General features: G+C 38.2%; 1 protein-coding gene across 5 annotated transcripts in view; it reads left to right on the forward strand.

Annotated features, from left to right (window-relative positions):
- Positions 1 to 16,516, forward strand: part of Angpt1 (angiopoietin 1) — a 255,633-nt gene that overhangs the window by 94,370 nt on the left and 144,747 nt on the right. The window lies entirely within an intron of this gene.

Raw genomic sequence — 16,516 nt, forward strand, 5'->3', positions numbered from 1 at the left:
CTTCCCCTCCAAGTCACCCTTCCCTTCATCCCTACCCACCTCCTTTCTCCCCTTTTCCACCCACCCCAACTCATAAAGTTGAATTAAGACTGAGAATGTCCTCTTCCCCCTGGAAAGAAAGTCTCACTAGGGAAAGTGATCAAAAATCTAGCAAGTGAGTCCCTGGCCAATGCAGTCCCTACTTTCCTTACTAGATGACCCACATGAAGCCTTGGATGCCCATCTGCTACATCTTTGTAGGTGGCCTAAGTCTAGTTCCTGCATGGATTTTGGTTGATGCTGCAGTCTCAGCAACCTCCTCTGGGCCCTGGTTGGTTGCCCCTGTTGGTCTTCTTGTGGCGCTCTTGTCACCTCCAGGTCCTTTTCTCTTTCCTTTATTTTCCCACAAGAATCCCTAAGCATTGCACAATGTTTGGCTCTGAGTCTCAGGTTCTGTTTTGAGGCACTGTTGGATACACTTCTTAGAGGTAAACTCTGTCAGGCTGCTGTCTTCAAGTTTAGCAGAGCATCCTCTATTGTTTCAGGGGTTGGCACTCTCCAATAGGGTAGGTATTTGGTTGGGTCAGGCATTGGTTGGGCGTTCCCTCAATATCTGCTCTTTCTACTCTATCTTTATTCCTGTACATCTTCTAGGTAGGGTACATTTTGGTTTCAAGTTTTTGTGGGTAGGTTGTTGTTTCCCTCCCTCTGCTATGAGACTCGTGTAGACAGTGGGTATCCTCTTCAATCTCCATGACCTCTACTACTAGGATTCTCTGCTTTAGTACCCCTCATATCCTCCCAGGAGCCTACCCTGTCTTAGGTCTCCAGCTTGTGACAGAGATACCCTGATCCTCAGTTTCTCTTTTCTATACAGGCCTTCTGTTTTCTCTCCCTCACTATCCCCAGGTCTGATCTCCACCCTCTTAATTCTTTGCACCCCCTCTCCTAACTTGTTCCCTTTCCCTTGCCACTACTTCTGTCTATTCTGTTTCCCCTTCCAAGTGAGATTTATGCATCCTCCTTTGGATCCTCTGTGTTACTTATCTTCTTTGGGTCTGTGCCTCATAGTATGCTTATCTGGTACTATATAGCTAAAACAAAGAAACAAATTAAATGCTTTATAGACTTCAATGAAAGTGAATACAGAACATATTAAAACCTATGAGACACAATTAATGCAGTACTAAGAGGAAAGTTGATAGCACCAAGTGCCTTCATGAAGAAATTGGAGAGATCCCATACTAGTAACCTAGCAACACACCTGAAAGCTCTGGAACAGAAGGAAGCAAACACACTAAAGGGGAGTGGACAACAGTAAATAATCACACTCAGGGCTAAATCAATAAATTGAAAGAAAGAGAGAGAGAGAGACAAAGAATCAATAAAACCAAAAGTTGGCTCTTTGAGAAAATCAACAAAATAGACAAACCCTTAGCCAAACTAACTAAAGGTCAGAGGGAGAGTATTCAAATTAACAAAACCAGAAATGAAAAGGGGGATATTATAGGGTAAACCTACTAAAATCTGTACATCTACAGAAACTAATCAAGAGAGAGGACCCTGACTAAAATGCTCAATCCCTATCCGAAAGGCAAAAAGGAAGGACAGCAGAAGAGGAAGAAAACAGGAAACAAGCTAGAAACCCTCCACAGAGGGCCTCTGAAAGGCTCTACCCTGCAGACTATCAAAGCAGATGCTGAGACTTATGGCCAACTGTTGGGCAGTGTGCATGGAATCTTATGTAAGAAGTGGGAAATAGAAAGATCTGGAGAGGACAAGAACTCCACAAGGAGAGCAACAGAATCAGAAATTTGAACACAGGGGTCTTCCCAGAGACTCATACTCCAACCAAGTACCATGCATGTTGATAACCTAGAACCCCTGCACAGATGTAGCCCATGGCAGTTTAGTGTCCAAATGGGTTACATAGTAATGGGAAGAGGGACTGCCTCTGACATAATCTGATTGGCCTGCTCTTTGATCATCTCCCCCTGAGGGGAGAGAAGCCTTACCAGGCCACAGAAGATGACAATGCAGCCACTCCTGATGAGATCTGATAGACTAAGATCAGAAGGAAGTAGAGGAGGACCTCCCCTATCAGTGGACTTGGGGAGGGGCATGCATGAAGAAGGGGGTGGGAGGGTGAAATCGGGAGGGGAGGAGGGAGGAGCTTATGGGGGAATACAAAGTGAATAAAGTAATTAACAAAAAAAAAAAAAAGAAAAAAGAAAAGGGGGATATAACAACAGACAATAAGGAAATCCAAGAAATCATTTGGTCTTACTTCGAAAGCCTGTATTCCACAAAATTGGAAAATATAAAGGAAATAGAAAATTTTCTTAATAGATTTCAAAGCTAAATCAAGATCACATAAACAGTTTAAACAGTTCTATAACCCCTAATTAAATAGAAGTAGTCATCAAAATTTTTCAATAAAAAAAAAAAAAGCCTGGGTCCAGATGGTTTTAGCACAGAATTCTACCAGACTGTCAAAGAAGAACTAATACCAGTACTCCCCAAACTATTCCACAAAATAGAAACAGAAGGAACATTGACAAACTCATTCTGTGAAGCCACAATCACCCTGATACCCATACTACACAAAGACTCAACAAAGAATTTCAGACCAGATTCACTCATGAACATTGATGCAAAAATACTCAATAAAATACTTGCAAACTAAATTCAAGAGCACATAAATACATTATCCACCATGATCAAGTAGGCTTCATCCCAGGGATACAAAGATGGTTCTACGTACAGAATCCATCAATATAATCCTCCATATAAAGAAACTCAAGGGAAAAAAAAATCACAGCATCATCTCATTAGATGCAGAAAAATCTCTGACAAAATCCAACAACTTTTATGATGAAAATCTTGGAGAGATCAGGGATAAAGGGCTCAAACCTAAACATAAAGGCTATACACAGCAAGTTGATTGCCAACATCAAATATGGATAAAAACTCAAAGCAATTATGCTAAAGTCAGAGAAAAGACATGTCTGCCTACTTTTTCAATATAGTACGTGCAATTCTAGCAAGCACAATAAGACAACTAAAAGAGACTGGGGGGTACAAATTGGATTTTTTTTTAACTTCTATTTTTTTTCTTCACAATTTATTCATTATGTATCTTGATTGAAGCCCCACCTCTCAACTCCCCCAGTCTCATTTTTCCTTCCTCTTCCCCTTATCCCCTTCCACTTAAAGGGAGAGTTCTCCACTATTGCCATCTGATCATAGCTTATTAAGTCTCATCATGACTGTTTCCATCCTCTTCTTCCGTGGCTTGGCAGGGCTGCATCATCAGGGGTGAGTGATCAGAGAATACTCAACTGAGTTCATGATAGAGGCAGTCCCTGATCCCTTCAGTCAGAGATCCACATAGAGACTGAGCTGCCATTTGGCCACATCTGAGCAGGGGTTCTAGGCCCTTTCCATGCATGGTCTTCCGTTGGTGCATCAGTCTCTGCAGGACCCCCTGGGCTCAGATCTATTAGTTATGTTGGTCGCCTTGTGGGGCTCATGTCCCCTTCGCATCCCTCTAATCTCACTCCTCCCTTCCTCCACAAGACTCCCTGCACTCTGCTCAAAGTTTGGTCCTGAGTCTCAGCATCTGCCTTGATCTACTGTTAGGTGAATCCTTTCAGACCCTCTATAGTATGCTACCATCTTGTTTCCTTTCTTCCACTGCTTCTGGTGTCTATCCTGTTCGCATTCTGAATGAGATTTAAGCATCCTCCCTGGGGTCCTCCTTAGTGTTTAGCTTCTTTAGGTTTGTAGATGGCTGTCCTTTATATGGCAAATATCTGCTTATTAGTAAGTGTATACCATGCCTATCTTTCTGTTTCTGGGTTACTTCACTAAGGATGAACTCTTCTAGTTCTATCCATTTGCCTGAAAATTTCATGACTTCCTTGTTTTTAATAGCTGAGTAGTAGTATTCCGCTGTGTAAATGTACCACAATTTCTGTATCCATTCCTCTGTAGAGGAACATACAGGTTGTTTCCAGATTCTGTATGTTACAAATAAAGCTGCTATGAACATAGTTGAGCAAATGTCCTTATAGAATGGTGAGGCATATTTTGGGTATATGCCCATGAGTGGTATAGCTGAATCTTGAGGTAGTGCTTTTCCCACTTGTCTGAGAAAGCACCAGATTGATTTCCAAAGTGGTTGTACAAGTTTGCTCTCCCAGCAGCAATGGAGCAGGGTTCCCCTTTCTCCACATCCTCTCCAGCATGTGTTGTCACTTCAGTTTTTGATCATAGTCATTCTGATGGGTGTAAGGTGAAATCTCAGAGTTGTTTTGATTTGCATTTCCCTGATTACTAAGAATGTTGAGCATTTCTTTAAGTGTTTCACTGCCAGTCTATATTCCTCTATTGAGAATTCTCTGCTTAGCTTTGTAGCCCATTTTTAAAATTGGATTATTTGGTTTGTTGGTGTCTAATTTCTTGAATTCTTTATATATTCTGGATATTAGTCCTCTATGGGATGTAGGGCTGATGAAGATCTTTTCCCAGTCTGTGGGCTGCCTTTTTGTTCTGTTGACAATGTCCTTTTTTCCCCTTTTCTGTTGACAATGGATTTTTTTAACCTAAACAATTTTTTCCTAATGAGAACTACATGTTTTATATGTGTTTCATAAAAGATTTTTTTGTTATTTTCTTTACATATCACTGAGTTTTTATTGCTTTTATCACAGACAACTGATTTGTATTTGAGAAAGAATGAAATTTACTTCTTTTTGTGTAGTTTATTTTTATTTTACTTACTTTTTAAAATTTTTTATCTTAGTTCTTTGAGACAGGGTTTCTCTGTGTAGCCTTGACTGTCCTGGAACTCACTCTGTAGACCAGGCTGACCTCACACTCAGAGATCTACCTGCCTCTACCTCTGGAGTGCTGGCATGTGCCACCACTGCCTGGCTTTATAAAAATTATTGATTAATTTATTGTACATCCCAATTGCAGCCTTATTTGTTATTTGCATGTGTATGGTTATTTTACCTGTATGACTGCACGTGCACAGAGGCTGCTGTATGTCCTCGAACCGGAGCTCCTGATGGTTGTGGTGGGTTCTGCGAACTGAACCCAGGCCCTCTCTGCAAAAGCAACAAGGGATCATAATTGGAGGTGCTTCTCTCTATATGTTTTAAGTGCTATAACTGGGGAAGTAAGTTAAATAGGCATGACACGTTTCAAAGACATGTAAGTATTATTATTCACATTTTTAATTATTTCCTAACTTACAGGAACAGTGACGTGCTTTTATTGTAGATATTTTAAAATGCCTTAGTGATATTTTGAGTCAAAATTAAATAGTACAAGAGAGAAATACTTGAATCTTTCATTTTGTTATGGCTTTCATGTAGTTGATGTACAAGTACATTAATTTGCACAATGGCATTAAGAAAAATTATTCAATAAAGCATAAAATTACGAAGTACTAAATTATGCTCTAATATCCTCTCCAATATGCACATGCACACGTGTGTGAGTATGAGTAGAGGCCAGAGGTAGGCACTAGGAGTCTTTTTGAGTTACTCTCTTCCTTATCACCTGAACCTGACTTTTTTTTTTTTTTTTTTTTTTTTTGCTAGACTGGTAGCCAGCAAGCTCCATTGGTCCTCTGTCTCTTCCTTCCATAGTGCTGGGGTTATGGGCCTAACATCTGAACTCAGGGAATAGCAAACACTCTTTAGTCACGAGCTATCTCACCAGGTCTCCCACTCTGGAAAGTCTAAATTGAAAAAAAAAAAAAAAAAAAGGAGAAAGTGGAATTTTACAAGACAACATAAAAATGGGAGAAATCTTCGAGGTCACTGTCCAGTGTCTCAGTGCACCCCAGGTAGCGGTCTGCAGCTGCGGAGAGCGCATGCTGAGCTTGGATGGAGATCACAGAGAAAGCACACAGGCTCCACATAGGAATTCCTCAGATTCTCTCCAGAACATGGCTCACTCCGCTCTGAACCACTTCAGCTTTTAGAGTTGTCTCTCTATTTCCTTGTGATATTTATTTCTTCAGTACCTATTATTACAATCATTTCGATGTTCTTTAGTCCTTAGCAAGTTTCCACTTGTAATAAATAGCCAGGCCAATTTGGCAAACTTAATATTTCTTTTGTTGTTGTTGTTTTTTTTTTGGGGGGGGGTGGGGGGAAATCAACAGGAAGCTCTAAGAAGAGACATTATTTTGTTAATGAGTCCTTAAGATTCCACACTGCTATAGAATGATGTTAGCCTCTCCAGATGATGAGTTTAAGAATTTATGTATTTGTGAAGCTTAGCAAAACTATCCTGAAGACTAGAGTAGCTTGGGAATTAAGAGAAATCGTATATATATATATTCTGCACTTTGGATAAGTGGCTGAAGGCATTAGTGATAACCTGGTAGCTCAAGATGGCTCCTATCTTCTTACCTCCACATAGGCCACGTTTTCACAACTGAGATAAAACAGGCACTTTGTCGATAGACCTTAAGCTCTTCCTTTCGAGCCCCCTCCTTCCCCCGACTCTGAAAGCGAGCTCCTGCGGATAAACCCAGATAACACTAGATCTGGAGCCCATAAGAGCTGTTTGAACAGATCACTGCCCTAAACTTGCTGGCCGTCTATCAGGGATAGAGCCCTGGCGGCTCTTGCAAAAACGGGCATTAATCTTCCCTTACCTCTAGACTCTGGTGATGAAAGATAGCCCCAGCTCTTGCTTAGATATTCTAGAAAGAGGCCACTATGAGAAAAGCTTTCTTACAGTGCGCGGATCAAAGTAAAGAAAGAACAGGACTGCTTTTTTCTGTGCCTGCATCAATCAGGGCCTTCTCCACTCTGTTTTCTCAAGTGGGAAATTACTGTTTCTGATGCTCTTGAACACCTGCCTTCTGTTCTGAAACAATGATACCTTTCACAGCTCAGAGAGTGCTGGTTGGCCGCTGTGATAAACTCTGCAAACTTGTGTAAGTGTGAGTGACTCTTCTCCCAGGATGGATGTCTTCCGCAGTTATAGCTGAGTCAAATGGTGTCGAATGGGAATCACATAATGGCAGTAGGAGTCACTGCGAGGGTTTTATTTAGGATTTTGCATTTGGTTTGCAAGAAACAGAAATTTCCTCCAAAGGTCCACATTTTAAACTTATAGGTAAGAGATGCTAAAAAGTCAAATTTACTGAGATAGCATTAGTATATACGGTATACTACACAGTGACGCCTACACATCTTAAGCAACTATTCAGTGATCTCAAATATGACTATTTAGTCAGTAGTGCCCATAAGCCACAGAGTATCTCCAAGTACTGAAAAAGGCCCCTGCCACCCTCTGCTGTCAAGCTCTAGCATAAGATTTAGGAACACTGATCTATATTTAGTCTCCATGGTTTGGAGGAGGTGTGTCCCACCCAGATTTGCTTATGAATGCAATAATGTAACAAGGTTACATCTCTTAAAAGGTTAAAAGCAAGTGCTCCTGGAAGGAAACTATGGGACTGATATGAAAATATCACTTGTGTTTTCTGACTTGACCCTAGCCTTTTTTCTGCCTGTGTACAACCCTTTCAAATAGAGACTTCCCAGCATGAGGCTCTACCTACTTCATGCAGAGTAGAACTGTATTGTACACCTGTACTGAATGAAAACAATGCAGTTTGACTTAGGACTAGATAGAACAATCAATGGAATTAAATAAAAAGTTCAAAAATATGTACATATAAGAACTTGTTGTATGGCAGAGGCAACAATTAATTAAATGAGAAATAATATCCTAGGTAGATAGCTTAAAAACTTTATTTTCAAGACTATTTAAATTATTTTCCACCACATATGACATTAAGTCCAGGGAATGTGAAATTTAAGATGTTAATATGTTACATAAGTGAGAAAAATATGAGCATAGAAATTGTTCCCAGGTAAATGGAAAGCTCAAAAGGCACACACAATGAACATTGATACCTCTTACACAGCAAGACAATGCAAAGTAAAGAAACAACAAATTCATAATAAATAAGTATACAAAAAATGCACATGAATATATGAGGAAAGTAATCATGGGAGTAACGTGGCAGAACAATATTATCTCAGTAAATTTTAACCTCAATAGTTGGTAAGCAGTTCATACTCATTGTTAGTCAAATTAGAAACTGAAGAATAAAATATATTTTTCTTTCATCACATTGGAAGCATTTTAAGAAGTAGTAACTTGCAGTGTTTTCAATATGAATGGAAATATATATGTATATTTGTGTAGGAGTATATATGTATATATACATATAAACACATCACTAGGGGTGAAAATGGCTTGTATTATTTTAAAAATAAAATTAGAAAAACTGAAATTTTGCACACCATTATATCTCCCATGAGAATTACTCCACTAGTATGCACATGATAAGTAAGAATACTTCCAAGCATATTTACATTATTGGATGGTTAGTGTTGGGATTATGGGGATCTGGAGTCATGTGGAAGAGAGTTCTCTGGACATATCTGTAGGGATGTCTTGATCACAGTGACTGATGTGGAAGGACCTATCTAAACTGAATATGGAACCATTTTCTCTGCACGAGATCCCGGAAAGTCTAAGTTAAGGAGAGCTGAGAAACATTATGTATGTTGCGCTGTGTTCTTGATTCTGGGTATCATGGGTTCAACTGCTTTCATGATCCTGCTGCCTTGGCCTCTCTGCTGTGAGAGACTGACTGACAATACCTTTAAATGTGAGCTAAAATAAACCTTTCTTTTGTAAGATGCTTTTGTCAGAATGTAATAACAGTGATGGGAACAAAAACTCAGGCAGAAAAAGAAAAAAAATTAAAAAAGATTTTTTTGGGGGGCAAAGGATAAGCCAAAGTTGTTTTCAAGCATAAAATAGAGCAAACTGTGATACATCTTCATTTTGAAACACCACAGAGCCATTAAAAAGAATGAATTGTTTGTATTATTTTCCTCAAGCAATATATCTTATGTTCTTTTGATCAAGTTTTACTGTACAATAATTTGCAATCTCATTTTTTTAAAAATAAAAAGCATATGTTCTCAGGTAAATTGACTTGCAAATATTTGTGTTTTATGCAAATAGAAAAAACTAGAGTTATGCACACCAGATGTCAAGTAGGTAACACAAGCGTGTTAAGTGGAGAAAATTATTATTTTTCAAAACATATCTATGAGACAATGTAGATTTTATCCTGAGAAAATATGAATTTTGAACTTACTAAGGGATCAGTGGGGAAACAAAAGGCTTGTTTAGGCTTCCAAGTTATCTGAGACAAATGATATTATCAATCTCACTCCACCATGCCCCGCAGAACTTGATATTATGCCCCACATAGTCTCAAGGTAGATATAACTGTTGATTATTCATCTTTTGAGTCACAACCACAGACTGAATTCTGGATTTTTAGCAACAACATTTGTGAGTAAAGTTATTCTTGAATAATATTTTACTCTTTAATTAAGACAAATTAATTGCAACAATATGTAATAAGTTTTTTAAAATAATGGTGAATATTTAACATCTGGACTCTGGATCAAAGAGACCTTTTGTTCTTACCATCTTTTCTAATAGTGTGGGAAATTAAGAGCGAGTTAGCAGAGGGCAGATTCTGGTGTCTGACTTGGTGGATTGTGAATCTACCTAATCAGTGAAAAGGTTTCTGAACATATGACATCATTTTCTCTGTATTATCCTAACAGTACCTATCTCAGAGTTACATTCTGATAGTTATATGTTGTTATTTATAAAATATTTGGAATAATACTGAACAGAAATTGCTTTTTCTGTTTATATAATAAATAAATAAAAGAATGCTCTCCTGGCCATTCTGTATACCATGTTTGAAGAATCCTTTGATGTTTGACCTTCTTTCACATATATGATTTAATCCTACATCTAATCTCATGATTAATCTCACATTTGATCTTTATTGCCACCTTGGGCAAAAACAACAGGATAAACATATTATGGAATCCAGGGCAGCCCCTGTGCCTCTTTTCTCAATAGCTTCTCTGACCACAAGGGAAAATTCGGAGCATTGAGACTAAAAGTTTAAGCTCCATCAGATAAATGGAAGGGTCCAACCTCGCTGGCACAACGTCTTGCTTTGTGATTATAGACAAATACATATCCAGTTATAAATCACTATGAGAGTCCAGCACACCGTCTTTATTCCATCTCAGGACTATGTGTAATACTATTTAAAAGTGATTTTAAGTAAAAACAAAACAAAACAAAACAAAACATTTTTCTGAGCATGAGATTAAAAAACAAAACAAAACAAGGAGCTCTAAGATTTATTGAGTACTATGACAATGGGTTCAAAATTAGTTTGGAAAGTTTGCTTTATAGTATGTATGACTTAAAGTGAGTGTGGTTATTGAACTTTGATTTAAAGGCTTTGAATTTTATAAACTGGCACGCATTTTGGAAAGCAAATAGGAGCTATGTGATGTTCATTTTATATTCTGTAAATTCTTGCTATAACCCCAAATTAAAAAAATACATAAAACAAAGTTATGGGCCGAGAGATGTTATAATACTTTGGTAATATTGCCTGGCTACAGTTATCTTTAGATGGAAGAAATTACTATCTCTCTCTCTCTCTCTCTCTCTCTCTCTCTCTCTCTCTCTCTCTCACACACACACACACACACACACACACACACACAATCTTTTGAGGGGCTGCAAATTCCTGATCTTGCAGAAACGTTTACTTTGGCACCATGTAAATTTTTTTTATATGTTATCTTCTTCTGTTTGGCTTTACTGTAAGCTAACAGACAAAAGATGTTCTGGAAAATTAAGTGGGCTATCCAGTGTGGAGAGGATGTGAAGAGTCTCCACAGGGGATTTGTAAAGGATCTACTAGACACTAAGAATTCTCTTTAATTGCTGTCCTGTGGAGGTTCTGTTACATCCATCATTATGAAGTATAATTGCCTCACATATCAAATTCTTGCTTCCAGTCTGCTACAGAAGGATTCTTTCTTTCAGTGCCAGGGCTAACCTGACTTTGGTTAACTGAACTGCAACATGATTTTTATGACAGATGCAAGTCTCACTTCCTAAAACAGCAAGGGCTGATGCTAAATAAACAGAGAATAGAGACTTTGCTGTTATCAGAACAAACTCATGAGACAGACAGAGAACATGTTTTCTCCATTTCATACAAGAGGGGAAGAAAGTAATGGTGCTAGGAAGTGGCTTTTGTAGCAGCTAGATTTCTATTGATGCAATAAAGACTAAAACCAAAAGCATCATGGGTAGGAACATGTATATTTGGCTTACATATCTGGTTCACAGTCCATTGATGGAATTCAAGAGATGAACTCAAGGCAGGAACTTGGAGGCAGGAACTGAATTGGAAGCTGTGGAGGAGTGTTGCTTACTGGCTTGTTTCTCATTATTTTCTTAGCTTGGTTTCAAGTATAACCCGGAACTATCTGCTCAGAGTGCTAACCCTCCCACAGTGATCTGGGATCTCCAACTTCAATTATTACTCAAGAACGTATCCTACATATTTACTGCAGGAAATCTGATGGAGGCAGTCTCTCATTTTTAGCTTTTTCTTCCTAGATATGTTTAGGTTTGTGTCAGGTTGGCCTAACAACAACAGTCAGTACAGCTTTCTATACAGTAGTACTTCATTTTTGATACCATATTGTTTTTCTAGGCTTGAGTGAGATGAAGTTGAGTTGGCATGACTGGTCCACTGAACCCACCTGAATTCCTCGGGTCTATTGTAACTCTATGAACAGATGCATTACCATTGTGCATGCATCGATTTTGACTCACATTAGCAAATCAAATAAAGAGAATATGTAAAACTTTTCTCACCCACAGTTCATGACAATTTCAAGTGTTTTAAACAGAACTTCTTTATTATTTCATGTAATTGTTAATCTTACACTTAATGCATGTGTGTGTTTTCTAATGTGTGTGTTTATATGTATGCATGTGTGCATATGCTCATTGGTGTGTATTTGTATACATTCTTGCTATGGTCAATGTGAGGTCAAAGGTCAGCCTTGGGTATTAGTTCTTATCATCTACCTTATTTGAGACAATGTCTTTTGTAGTTTTATACTGCTTGCTCCAATGTAGCTGGTCCTTATATAGGACTCTATTGCCTCCCTCCACTTCCCAAATTGATGTAGAAGCACTGGGATTATCTATGAATGGTATTGTGTTTTGCTTCAGAGCATTTGACCTCAGGCACAGGTCTTCATGATTTTGCAGTAAGTTCTCCAGCTCCTGAGCCCCCTCCCTAGTCTCTTTTTCATTTTGATGGATTTAGATTCCCCTACAAAATACATCTTCAGTTGTGTCTTTGAGGGAGTTTCCAGAGAGGTTTAACTGAGGAGGGGAGACTCATGCTAAATGCCAGTGGCACTATCATTTGATGGATTGGGAACACCAAGTAAATAAAGAAGAAAATAAGCAAAGCCCTGACATTCATCTCTGCTTGTAAAGTGTGAACTTAATATAGGCAACTGACTCATTATCCTCTCACAAAAGCCTTTCATGTCACGACAGTCTATACCCCCAAAACATGAGCCAAAATAAGTCCTTCTTCTTTAGTTGTTCTTTCCCTGAGGTGCTGTCACAACCACCAGAATGTGACTATTCCATGTACCAAACCAACAAAACAAAACAAAGCCTGCAGGATCGCACAAGTGGTCATTTGATCCGATCCAGAAAATGAAGAAAGTTTTCCACAGTGGGAAATATAGAGAATGGCCCACAGCTTCTCCCCACATCACTTCAGGTGTACCCACTAGTATCTGCCATGATGCGGAAGGGTTTTGCTTCTATCCCTGTACAGAGTCTAGGCTATACAAGGATAGAAGTTTCTCTTGTTCTGTATGCTATATAGAGTTCATAAGACTTTGCTGTAACAGAAACTTAGTTGTGCAGTTTGTTTGTTTATATAGATGACAGCTGGACTCATTTGCTTACAGGAGAGAGACTCAAACAACAGTTTTGCTCATAAATAGAGCATGATACTTCTCCAGTGTTTTGGCCATTGTAGATGGTGTTTTCATTCAAGAACATTTACCAAAGTTGTTGATGTTTCTTTTTTTCTTGACAATTATGATTTCCATGCAGTTAATGTTTCTAGAAACTAGGCTACAAAATACAAATAAATTTCCACTGGTAAAACATCCACATTGTAACCACATATGATGTTCTACCTACAATCTAGCACTAGGAATGCTGAGGCCAGAGGATCTCTACAGTGAGTTGAGGCCAGCCTGAACTCACCAACAGCCTGAACTACGAAGGGAAACTCTGTTCTCAAAAGTTAAAGGATATTCTCCTATTTGCACAAGTTGAGTAAAGCTTTAAAGATCACTGGTAATTATATCAATTCATGGTGTCATATGGACAAAATAATATTTAACATTCCATGGATATTGTTTAAGAGAGCAAAATTTAAGAAGGAATTGAAATTATAAGGATTTATTTTCACTGTTATTTGAAAGATATACATTTACTTTATGTTTAAATCAAAACAGTACAGGAAAATTCCAATTTTAATAATTATAATAGTACTTGGGATTGTCTTTGAACAGTGGCTATAGACATCTAAATGTGAATTTATCTAAATTTCTAAACATCTAAATTTCTATCATTTCCTATTAAGTGTTTATATCCAAAATTTACCTTTCCTCAAGATTGTGAAAAAAAAATGACTAACAATAAAATTACAGTTCTTTCAAGTGATAATTAAATATCACATACAATCTTGGCTTTAGAATTATTTGAGAGTTTTGGAACCTTGAGGTTTACAGTGTACACATGAAGGTATATGCTAATGCTTGGTGAAGTTCCTTCTATCAATGATGGCTTACCATTAAGCTTGACAGAAGAATTTATTCTAATACTTTAGCAACTCCCATATCACATCACTATATTATGGATCAGGGCAAAAGAAAGTGAACATGGAGGATATATCATGTCATTACATCAATGACAGATACTCAGAATCTTCAGTAAGTATTATGCCTCTTCCGTTGGCCCAGGTTTTCTTTAAAACTCACTCTTTCTGTGAACCTTTTTCCTAGTCCCTTAGGTTATCTTACTATTTTTTTTTCAGTAGTACTGAACATATATTGCAATTATAGATTTTTCTATTTTTGTGTCAGTTTATCCCATCAAACTATGGGGTAAGAGACCTTATTTATTACTCAAAAGAGACCTTATTTATCACTGACACCTAGCATCTAGTACAACATCCGACACAGATTTATTGTCTCTGTTAGTTGTTTTTGTTGTTGTTATTCTGTCACTGTTATAAATATCCAAGAGAAAGCTTTTTGAGAGAGAATGATTTATTTTGGCTCTGGATTTGACTCAGTGGCAGGCCAGCTGGCTCTACTGTTTCCGAGCCTGTGGTGAAAGAGAACATGTACAAGGGGTATTGAAGAGTAGAGCTGCTCAGATCATGGAAGCCAGAAACCAAAAACACAAGAAGGGACTCACAATGAGACACAGCGCAGAAACCATACATCAGCTTATTTATCTTTTTCAACTAGCCCCTACTCCAGAGGTTCCCATCACTTCTCAATGATGCCATCAAATTATGAATCCATTCATGGATTAATTTATTGATTAAGTCAAAACCATAGTGTTCTAATCAGTTCTCAATGATTAGATTCACCATTTAGGGCCCAATCTTTGAATGAACTCTTTTGGGAGATACTTCATACAAATCAAAACAATATCTGGTAAATAATTTTTAAATTAATAAACAAATACCCATTGAAAATATGAGCGAATAAGGACCAGTAAGACTGCTCAGTGAGTAAAAGCACTTATTACCTAGCTTAATGAATTTGATCCCTAAGACCAACTTGAAGGAGAGAACTAGTCTCAACTTGTCCTCTGGAGAAAAAAGGATCCTGAGATTTCAGCCAATAAAGCCTTATTGGTAAGCACAGGTACTGATAAAAGAGTTTATCTCAAAAAGGCAGTTTGGATAGCTTTTGAAGGATGACACCCAAAATTGACCTCTGGCCTCTACATGTGTCCCTGTACACAAGTGGGTACACACAAATGCACAATATAATACTTTAACAAAACCAAATACAAAGTTCAAGCCTAAAGCCCAGACTTCTGACTCCTTCTGTGGTATGCCAAGCCTAGTTCTTCAAACGAACCATTTTGGGTGTCCTTTTCTAGAGATTGCTGACACCCTTAATTATGATACCACATATGCAATGGACATGTTCTTTGTTGATTCTTAAAAACAAGTATGAGTGAAGAGTATCAATTACTGATGGCCTAAATTGCCCCTTTCTGAAAATCTCATTTAAATTATAGAATGATGAGGTGCCATGTAAGGCTTGTGGAAAACACCCACCCCCACCCACATCCTCCTCAGTTCCAAAATGCTTCCCAACTAAATACCCTAATGTGAAACACAATGCTTGATAGGTAACTGCTCCTTAAAAACACAGTTTCAGGCTCCTTTCCCAAAAACATAGTATTCTCAACTCATTTTGAATAAATTTCTGGTTTTCTCTAATAGTCTAATACTGTCTCTTAAAGGTTTGAAGATTGGTTTGCCTTACTTAAGTGTCTGTTCAGGCTGAGCAACTTTCAGAATGTCTGTGTGTCTTAGAGACATCTGAGTTAACAAGAACTCCTTCTGAGGAGACTGTGAATAGTTCTGACTGAGGTAGTAAGTGTGGTAGTGCCTCCTCACTTTCCCAGCAGCACTTGCGGTATGGCTCGGTGTCATGAAGGTCCCTGCTACACTAAACATGCCATCCAGTTCAACAGGGCATATATTCTGGGTATCCAAAAGCTCGGTTTAACAGGTTAGTGATTAAGCTAAGGCTACTTCACTTGCCAGGCTTGCCTTCTGCTCTGGTTATTAGGGAGCCGAAGCTGTGCCTCACCTCTTACAGTCTCAATTCACTACCCACCCAGTTCTCAGAATTCTGCTTTGAATCACTCTTCCTGGGTCAGACCCTCCTGAGTGTAACGCTCACTGGATTCCTCTTCTTTTGGCTTCTTTAGTCTCTCGCTATGTCTCCTCAGGCCATGCTTAGGATATTAACTAAACAACATTGTTAACAGAAAACAGATTCTTCTTTTAAAATTCAATTTTGTGGTAGTGAAAATGCTAACCAATATCAAGGGGTGACAATGCCTTGATTTGCTGTAAGAAGAAATGATTTTGATTTTGTAGATGCCCTTAAGGGGACTTGGAATAGACTCTAGAGCCTACAAACTGTATTTTGAGTCCCATCTCTAGATCAAGTTTGAATTGGATGTCTATGTTAGCTTTTTACCTCTGAGGGTCACAAAAGCATGAGCTGTTCTATATTGACCCAATCAACAATCTCAAAACTTTCTTGGTGGTACATTGTGCTTCAAAAGAGAGGAATATGGAATTTATTTCTCCTGATTAGTAACTTGTTTCCAGATAGTACTTACTTAAATCTGAACTTTTATAGCAAATAACAATAATGTCTTAGTAAATTTTCTATTGCAATCATAAGACACCATGACCAAGGCAAATTATAAA

Source organism: Meriones unguiculatus, chromosome 8 (genome assembly GCF_030254825.1).
Source record: "Meriones unguiculatus strain TT.TT164.6M chromosome 8, Bangor_MerUng_6.1, whole genome shotgun sequence".
Classification (NCBI taxonomy): Eukaryota; Metazoa; Chordata; class Mammalia; order Rodentia; family Muridae; genus Meriones; species Meriones unguiculatus.